The sequence below is a fragment of the Lepeophtheirus salmonis genome, chromosome 3 (assembly GCF_016086655.4).
Source record: "Lepeophtheirus salmonis chromosome 3, UVic_Lsal_1.4, whole genome shotgun sequence".
Classification (NCBI taxonomy): Eukaryota; Metazoa; Arthropoda; class Copepoda; order Siphonostomatoida; family Caligidae; genus Lepeophtheirus; species Lepeophtheirus salmonis.
The window spans coordinates 1371203-1379965 of record NC_052133.2 but is presented as its reverse complement, the minus strand read 5'-3'; the positions used below and the strand labels follow the sequence as shown (position 1 = coordinate 1379965).

Below are 8763 nucleotides of genomic sequence, written 5' to 3'. Positions count from 1 at the left end.
ATTGATTTGAAAATCTGTAAAATTTCGGGGGAAAAAGAAAATTTTGTCGTTTGTGTTTAAATAAAATTATCGGTTTGAATCGAGTTACATAATTTGTAATCTATGAAGTATAATTAATTAAACATATATTTTGCAACAATATTTAAACAATTTTTCTCTAAATTGCCTCATGATATAAGTATTTGAGTTCCATGCATGTTGCTAATGAATGTTTGTTGCATTAATAGGGAAAATTAACAGGAAATTTAATATTGCTCTGATTAAGTCTCTCTTGTGCACAAATTTGAGGGGTAGGGTTAGTTACTTCTTTTACTGCACGTTCACAACTTTGTGTGTGGGATGATATTTTGAAAAGTTGAAGCGGGAAGAGACAAAACTAAGCAGTTGACTTTGAGGAATGACTACTTTGATACAATATCCAGTGGTATTGTTCCAATCCTGGATATTAATAATTTAAGTAGCATCCCAACTGAGGTTAGGTAAACAGTATGGCCGTACTCTGATATCTTCCAAGTCACTCCTATATCTTATGTTTCTTATTTTTGAGATTCTAAATACTCTATCTTCTTGCTTAGAGCTTGATAGTAAAGGTAGTATAACATGCTCAGAGCGAGCACTCCACACACCTTATTCCACAAATTTCATGGCGATACTATTTAAATCTACTTCAATTTTGAACCACATATTGAAGTAAAAAACCTAAAAAAACTCGACTATAAGGTGCAACTTTTTTTATTTTATCTCCACCCAACCAATGATTTGAGATGTAGAGTCGTACGAAACGAATTTTAAATGTGAAACAATGTCGATTTTCATTTTTGAAAAGTTATTAATTTCTAGGATAATCAATTTTGTAATGGAATAAGCATAAAATTGATCATGAGACAAATCAATAATAATTTCAGAAATTTCAGGCAGCCGAGAAACTTGTGCTTATTTTTCTGAATTTATAATAAGTTCAAAATTGTGAACGTTAACACAAATAATTTTCCAAAGTTTCCCTATTTATAATAAATAAACACATAATAATGTTGATACATATATATTATACATAAAATCTATTACACCTAAAAACGAGTTCGCTCAACTTTTGGGACTATTGAGCTCAATTATTATGTAACATAGCGGTAATTTATTGGTATGAAGTTCACACACTATTCGAAAAAGTCTATGAAAATAAAGTTTTCTATTAGTTGCACTCTAAGCATGTTCTACTATCTTTACTATCAAGCTCTAAGCAAGAAGATAGACCATTTGAAAAGAGATGAGGGTGATTTGGGAGATATCAGTCTTCGCCCATACTGTTCCTCTAACCTCAATCAGGATTATACTTCCCTTATTAATATCAAGGATTTGAAATACGCCACTGATTAGTTTTATCGAAAAATAATATATATATATTTAAAATGAATGAAAAATATCAAACTTAGAGAATATAAAAATAAAAATATGCTTAAATGACAACAAATCAACCATAGAAATTAAGGACTAATAAGTAAAAGGTCGTATTTTTAAGAATTTAATTTACAGTTTTTGTAGTCTAAAATTATAAATTGGTAAAATAGGTTGTCTTAGTTGACTTAAATGAACAGTGAAAGTATATTTATTAATAATATATTACACATTTGATATCAAAAAAGGAGATTAGATTAATAAAAATGAAGAGAAACATCAAAATACATGCGTGTAATACGCCGCACCAAAAGAGAATATATATTCATTGCAACATATTTGGAACTGAAATACTTATTCTATGAGTCAAGTTAGAGAAATATTCTAAAAATGTTATTTCAAAATATATGTTTCATCTGTAATACTTAATAAAATATAAATTATGTAACTCGATTCCAATCGATAATTTTAATAAAATAACACCAAAATTTCCTTTTTTTTCGAAATTTTACAGATTTTCAAACCAAAAATGATCCATGAAGGACCATTTTTTTGGATGCTAGATTGTTATTTTCTTGTTTAGAGGAATAAAATACATAATAAAATATATCTGGTGATACCCAATTCCCAACTTTTGTCATTTCAGTACTGTCAAATATATATATAATGATGTAAATCCGGTGCGTTTTTTAGCTCCCCCATTATAGCTAATATAAAAAAGGAACTTTCTTTTCCTTAGAAGTCGCTATTATTATTTAATTCCTGAGTGGTGAACATCCTCTCCTAAATAGATTCAATTATATTCAAAACCTTATGGAACATCAGTTTGTGCTCCACCTGATCTTTTGAAAATTCATAAGCATCTTTCTCTCCTCCAAAACCTTCTTCAAATTGTCAGGGTTACCATGTTGATTTTCGGTTTCTTTTTTTTTACATGCCATACTCATTTTAAACAGGATTTTCATCAATATCTATATAAATAAAAGAGAGATTGGGTTTGTGTGTAGATGTCCTTTATACGTTCCCACACCGTCGAACCTAGGAGGCTGAAATATTGCATGGGTTCCTCTTTTGAGCTTGGACTTGCTAAGACGGGGGTGTCAATTTTGGGAGGTAATATAAGGGGGATTATGCTATGCCCAAAACACAAATCATGGAGACTAGATAGGGGTTTGAGTTATTTATCAAAAAGAGATTGGCATTTCAAACAACAACTATACGAATAACTACGTTTTCTAAATTCATTCAAAATCAAAAAAGTTATGGGGAAAAAAGAAATTGGTGAAAATTTCAATTTCGTTTATTTCAGGTGCTAAAAAATGAACTTCCATCGGAATATGGGATTAACAAAACGAATAAAGTTTGTAGAAATTTGTATGAAGATTGGTTTGCATATAAATTTGCCAAATAAAAATTGATGTTTAACTGGAGTATCTGTCATTTTCTGAAGAATTTCTCAATATTTTAAAAAGAAATGCCATAAAAGGATACATTTTGGACATAAAATTTGAAACTTAAACTTTTAATTGAAATATTTACATTTTTCGGAACATTTTGTTACATATTTTTGCAATATTTGCAAAAAGTAACCAGTTATCGAGGGTTATTTTTTCGTCAACATTATTCTTCATAACTTTTTTGTTTTTGCAAGTACGAAAAAATATTGGTAGGTTTGTGTTTCTTTTACAATTCCAATAAATGCTATGAACTTTTTAATTTTTTTCAAAATCTGTGCATTTTTTTAAAAATTTACTTTGCGAATTTTGTTTTGTTTTTCACCGTTAGATTGTATTTTAGCTCCGACCTTGACCTAGAGTTGAACCTATACTATATACAACTTAATTTTTATTCTTTTCCTTGATTTTTTTTAACATCCCAAATCAAAATGTCATACTATTTTTAAAATAATTTTTCCTTCCAAGATATTTCCGATCAATATATGTTTATTCATAAATACTCTAGTATTTATGAATATTGTATCTCATTTATAGGTTATAAGATAAGTACAACTTAATTTGTGTTACAGCTCTTATTTTATTTTAAATTTTAATAATCAATCAACAAAGAGAGGAAATATGAATTATTTTAGATCACTGGAATGTCGACTTTGTATCTCACAATTCCTAAAATATTTAACACCAATGCGCACTTTCAATTTCAACATTTCATAAATATTATTTATTTATATTATCTTAGACTGACCCAAAGACCGAGCAAATACTATTCATTGTGATAACATTTCGAAAAAGTATAACAAACTTCATATTTACAATAGTTCAAAAATTTAATATTTTTGTGTACCATGACTCGTCTGTGTGGAAGTGTGCAACTTTGACAATTTTAGCAGAATTTGTCATTTAATTTCTTTTATGTAAAAAATATTTTTAATTTCCTTCAAATTTGATTGAAAAAATCAAAATTTTGAGAGCATACTTTCACTTTTTGACAAATAACGTTATCTTTTCGACAAAGAAGTAAACAAGATTTTTCTTCGGGGGAGGAGGAGGGGGGTTAACACACTATCTACTCTCGTAGTTACAGACCTGATTTAATCATTCGCTACTTGCATTTCTATTTCAGAAAACCTAGAGAAGATAAATGGAGTACAATTGGCAGTTGGGCATAATAAGGCTGTATTAGTAGAGTGTATGCTTTTGTAAAGTTGACCTAATCCAGAATTATCATACATCGCAAGATGTGTTTAGGTATTGATAATGCCCTCCAATACTATTTTTTCTGAGCTGGTCAAAGTTCCAGTGAACCAGAAGTACTTTAAAATGAGATCAAGTTTAAAAATAAAAACACTATTATGAATACAAAACAATCTTTAAAATCTGAAAATTGGAAAAGAGGAAGCAAATTGCCATCAAACAAATTCTGAATGAGGGAGAAGGAAAAGGAAAATACTCCAAAATGTCAAAACTTGGACAGTTCTGATAATGAAACCATCGATACAATTGGTGATCGAGCGTCCACAGGGGGTGGCTGGAGGGATTCTAGCCCCCCTCCCTCAATAAAGGAATTTGCTTCTTACTAGAAAATGTAATATTTGAAATTAGGAATTAAGAAGAAACCTTGATCCAGATAAGCTTCTATACGTCTTCAAAGGAACCAACAAGGGACTACGTTTGGCGTCAAAGGTTATATACAAGATCCAGACTCTTATCTTTGCAGTGCGTTTCAGAGGTGTCTGCATTCCCCAAAAATAGCGGAGATGTCTCTCGGCGAGTTTGAATTGACACTAATAAAGCGGGACTTTTAATTCCTTTAATGCATCGGGAATGGTGGGACCGAGATTCCTGGTTTTACTTTATTCGTTTGGATTGTATTAACACTAAACACAAAAAAGAAGAAGAATGTTAACATATGTTTGTATAATTACGCATATACTATTGTGTTGTTAGAAAATTTAGTTTTAATTTAATCACGTGTAAAATAGTATTTATAAATGAAGTTGTCTCTGTAAAAAATAAATTAAAATTTAGTTAAAAAAATTTAGTATTTGAATTTGTTTTCAAAAATTTTAGTTTTTGTAAAAACTTGTCAATTTTTGAAAAAAAATTCCAAAATGTTTTTTTTTCAAAAAAAAACTCTGAAACTCGGACGCCCCTGATCTTTCTGACATAACAGGTCCTGTTAAAACTTTACTGAGCATGCATCCTTTTTTAAACAAAAAGCTACATAATTTCACGCCACCATGAGGCTGATATATATATTTTTAAATTTTTTTCATGCTCTATTGATGTTTACTCCTAAAATGTACTACAAAAATAAAAGAAAAACTAGATATAGGATAATGAAGATCCGTTGAATAAATAGCTCAAAAAGTGTGTTAATAAAAATAATAACAAGGATATGTTTTTGTTTTTGTTTTAAATTATGATTTCGGAGTTCACCAGGAAAGTAACAATGAGTTAAGATTATTCATCCATACGTCAATAGTTAACATTATCATATGACTATTTGATGAGGTAGAGTGGTTTTTCAAAAATTCGACAAATAAAAAAATTTAACTTTTATTTCGAATTTTAATTATGCTTGATGCGTTAAACACGAACCTGTAATGCAGGTATTAAATGTATTAAATCTAGCTTTAGATAAATCCGATTTGAAGTTTTCGAGTAATTTTTTTATAATATTATATTAAAAAGGAAATTTATAAGTTCAAATATATGTACAAAGTAATTAACTGAGTTTTATGTTACTGGGGGTTGTACCTGGTATTGCCTGGGTAATGGGGCGTCGGCTTTAAGACAAAATTTTCCTTAATAATATAGAAAATAATTCCTCCAAAAATGATCATCGTTACTCTCCTTTTTTAATGCGTACACTTCTACGTAACTACTCAATACTTATATTAATTCACATCACGTGTAACATCCTCAAGAATTAAACTAGAATAATAATAGGATATGGATAAGAAGAAGAAAATAAATAAATTTTATGAATACTTTAGTCTTAAGAGCGCTCACTAATGAAAACAAACAAAATGCATTTTAACATTGAAGTGTTTATATTTAATTCAAATCTTAACATATACTGAAAGTTCACCTTCAATATGATATTATATACATAAGAGGAAAATAACATTTGAAGCAATCGCTTTATAATATTTTAAATTAATAAAGTATAGTTTTTAGTTCATAGGTCAAATGTCACAATAAGGTAAAATTTAAAAAAATATTTATATTTTAGGGTGTGTACTAGGCTGTCTTATTTTTGGGAGGATCTGTTAGTTCGATTTACTGTTTTAAAATGATAAAAAAAGTATGTTTAAAAAGTTTCAGTCTACGAAAGTCGTTTTTGTGACCTTTATATCCATTTAAAAATGATCTTTCGTAAAGACGTTCTCTAATTGCAAAGAAATTCAAAGGTTTCAAATTTAGTGATAAAGAACAATAAAATCCTTACTGTTAATTTGATGAAAAAAAATTGTAGACCATCGAACTTCTTCAAATACTCAAACGATCAGAAACACGATACTGACCTCCAAATCGAATCAAAAAAGAAAGGCCTGAAGTATGTTATGTTATGTGGACTATAAAAATCAAATGTACTCTACACACAGCTGGACAACCAATTACGAGGGAAACTGTTAATAAAATATTAAAAGAAATTAAAAATAAATTTCGTAGAAAAGTGAATCAATATTGCTGAAGCAGGTATCAAACTTCCATGCAAATATCATAACGTATATGTTGCGATTGATGTTGCTATGTATAAATTCATTTATCAGATGGTATCCAGATTAATTACACAGAGGAACAATTAGGTGGGAAATTTTGTACAAATGAATTAAAACAAATAAACAAATTTATCTTTGAGTGCAGAGTCCAAAACTGATCTCAGTTTTTTTCTCAGTTGTCTGAATTCTAAAATATCTAGTATTATAGTAATTCAGGACTATTAACGTTCTGAGTCACTTATTACCTTTAAAACAATAACCAAATTAAAAGTAAGATAAAATTTATCCGAGGAAAACTATTAGGCATCGTAATAGAGTAGAATGGACTCTTTTTCTCGGAGGAATTTTTATCCTGTCGTCCCTCGTGAAATACGGAATCCGAACAACTCTTGAGATGGATGATCAAATTAAAAGTATTTTCCTTAGATTCCCTCTATCTTTCTTTGTTCCTAACTTTTGGAGAACATATAAGTCCACTTCTTAGCAATTATAAATTAAAAGCGCATTTATTTATCAAATTTATCTCAGTTAGAATTATTCAATTATTTAAATAAGTTGTTTTTATAAATTTTAATTTTGTAGTAATAACTTCATATTGTCGTATTGGTAATTTACATATCTTTATTTATACTTTAGATCTGGAGCCTTTTATTTTAATGTGAAAGTGGATGGATCCTGTCATAGTTTCGACCCTTTGTTATATATATATATGGATATATTCCTACCCAATGAAGGAGTTGACTCTACTCTCGTATTAAGTTTAGCTTGGTTTGGTTCTCTTCATAGGATAAATCTTTATCCTATCATCATTCCCTTATGTATTGGAATTAGAATAAAAAATTCAGACAGTTGACAGAAAAACTGCGATCAGTTTTAGATTTTGTGCTCAAAGATAAATTTGTTTATTGGCTTTAATTTATTCCTACAAAATTTGTGTTCTCCAGTGTTATGAGTGAAGGTGTACAATGTATGTATATAGGGGGACAGAACCCCCTTTCATAGTATAATAAAATGAATTTTCATATATATTATGCCTATAATTGTTTTTAAATAAAGCCGGATATTTATCATTGGAAATACATTTCTCAATATTGACAGTTTTAAGAAATATAAAATTTAGAATGATTTATTGGTTTCAGTTGATATATAATCAACTTTTAAAGGCCTTTGATAAGGATAGTATAAACAAAAGTTACCATTTCATGAAAAGTTTCAACTTCCGGCCTTCGACTTCCTCTTTAACTTTCTTTATTTATTTCTATGTTTAATGAAATTTCTATTAATTATTATAAGCTCAAGAGAGTTCAAGTATAATAAATCAAATAACATTATATAAAAATTATTTTTTCCTTCTACTTCATATGTAAAAAAGTAACACTATAAATATGTACACATTTCTGTTACAATTCACTATCCTTCTTATACATTACATGGGGAATGAGCAAACTAAAAATATATATGTAATCCGTATTATTTGTAAATATGTGCCATAGAGATAAAATACATCAAATGATGATACTGAGCAACAGAAAGGGGAATTCTTTGATGCCGCGACAGCATGCATAAGAAAAATTGATACTTTACCAAAAGAATTCGAAAACATAGTATTTTTCTCTATAACACTTAACATTGTTATTTACAAATTTATGCCATAACTTGCATCTCATTAGTCATTACATCACATCAAGGTTGAACTACCGACTTGCATCACTACACTTTTTGGATGAATGTCGAGGGGGAAGGCTTGCAGTGTCCGTCCTCCAAACACCAAGGTAATCAAAGCCACTGCCGCCAGCATTTGGTCATGACAGAGGACTACATCCGCAGCGGGTGCCAGGCCTTCCATCGCTGCCTGATAGCTATAATTGTCGCTACATTAATGATTAAGAGACCTCATACACACACATCTATTTATAGTATTAATTTAAATTCTATTGTTAATTAATATAGTATATATTGTTGAGTTTATAATTCAAATTGTTCAGATTTTAATGGACCACTTAGTATCAATATACTTTTTTTATAAGAAATTAATGTGCTGTGTCAATATAGACTACTTTAATCAAACTTACGATATGGTTTTCACACACTCCTTACAATTACTATGGCCATATTAATATAGATTAATCTCTAATTGGGAAGTCTTAAAGTTATTCATTCTTAGTTCTGGAAATTAACCCTTTTGT

General features: G+C 29.1%; 1 protein-coding gene across 1 annotated transcript in view; it reads left to right on the top strand.

The window, feature by feature from the left end:
- The window catches only part of LOC121114490 (protein angel homolog 2), a 41485-nt gene extending 33880 nt beyond the window's left edge, over window positions 1-7605 (top strand). Inside the window, exon 4 of the mRNA XM_040708466.2 lies at window positions 7214-7605. The gene's annotated coding sequence lies outside the window, so the exon portion shown is untranslated. The remainder of the gene's footprint in view (window positions 1-7213) is intronic.
- Window positions 7606-8763: the final 1158 nt, after the last annotated feature.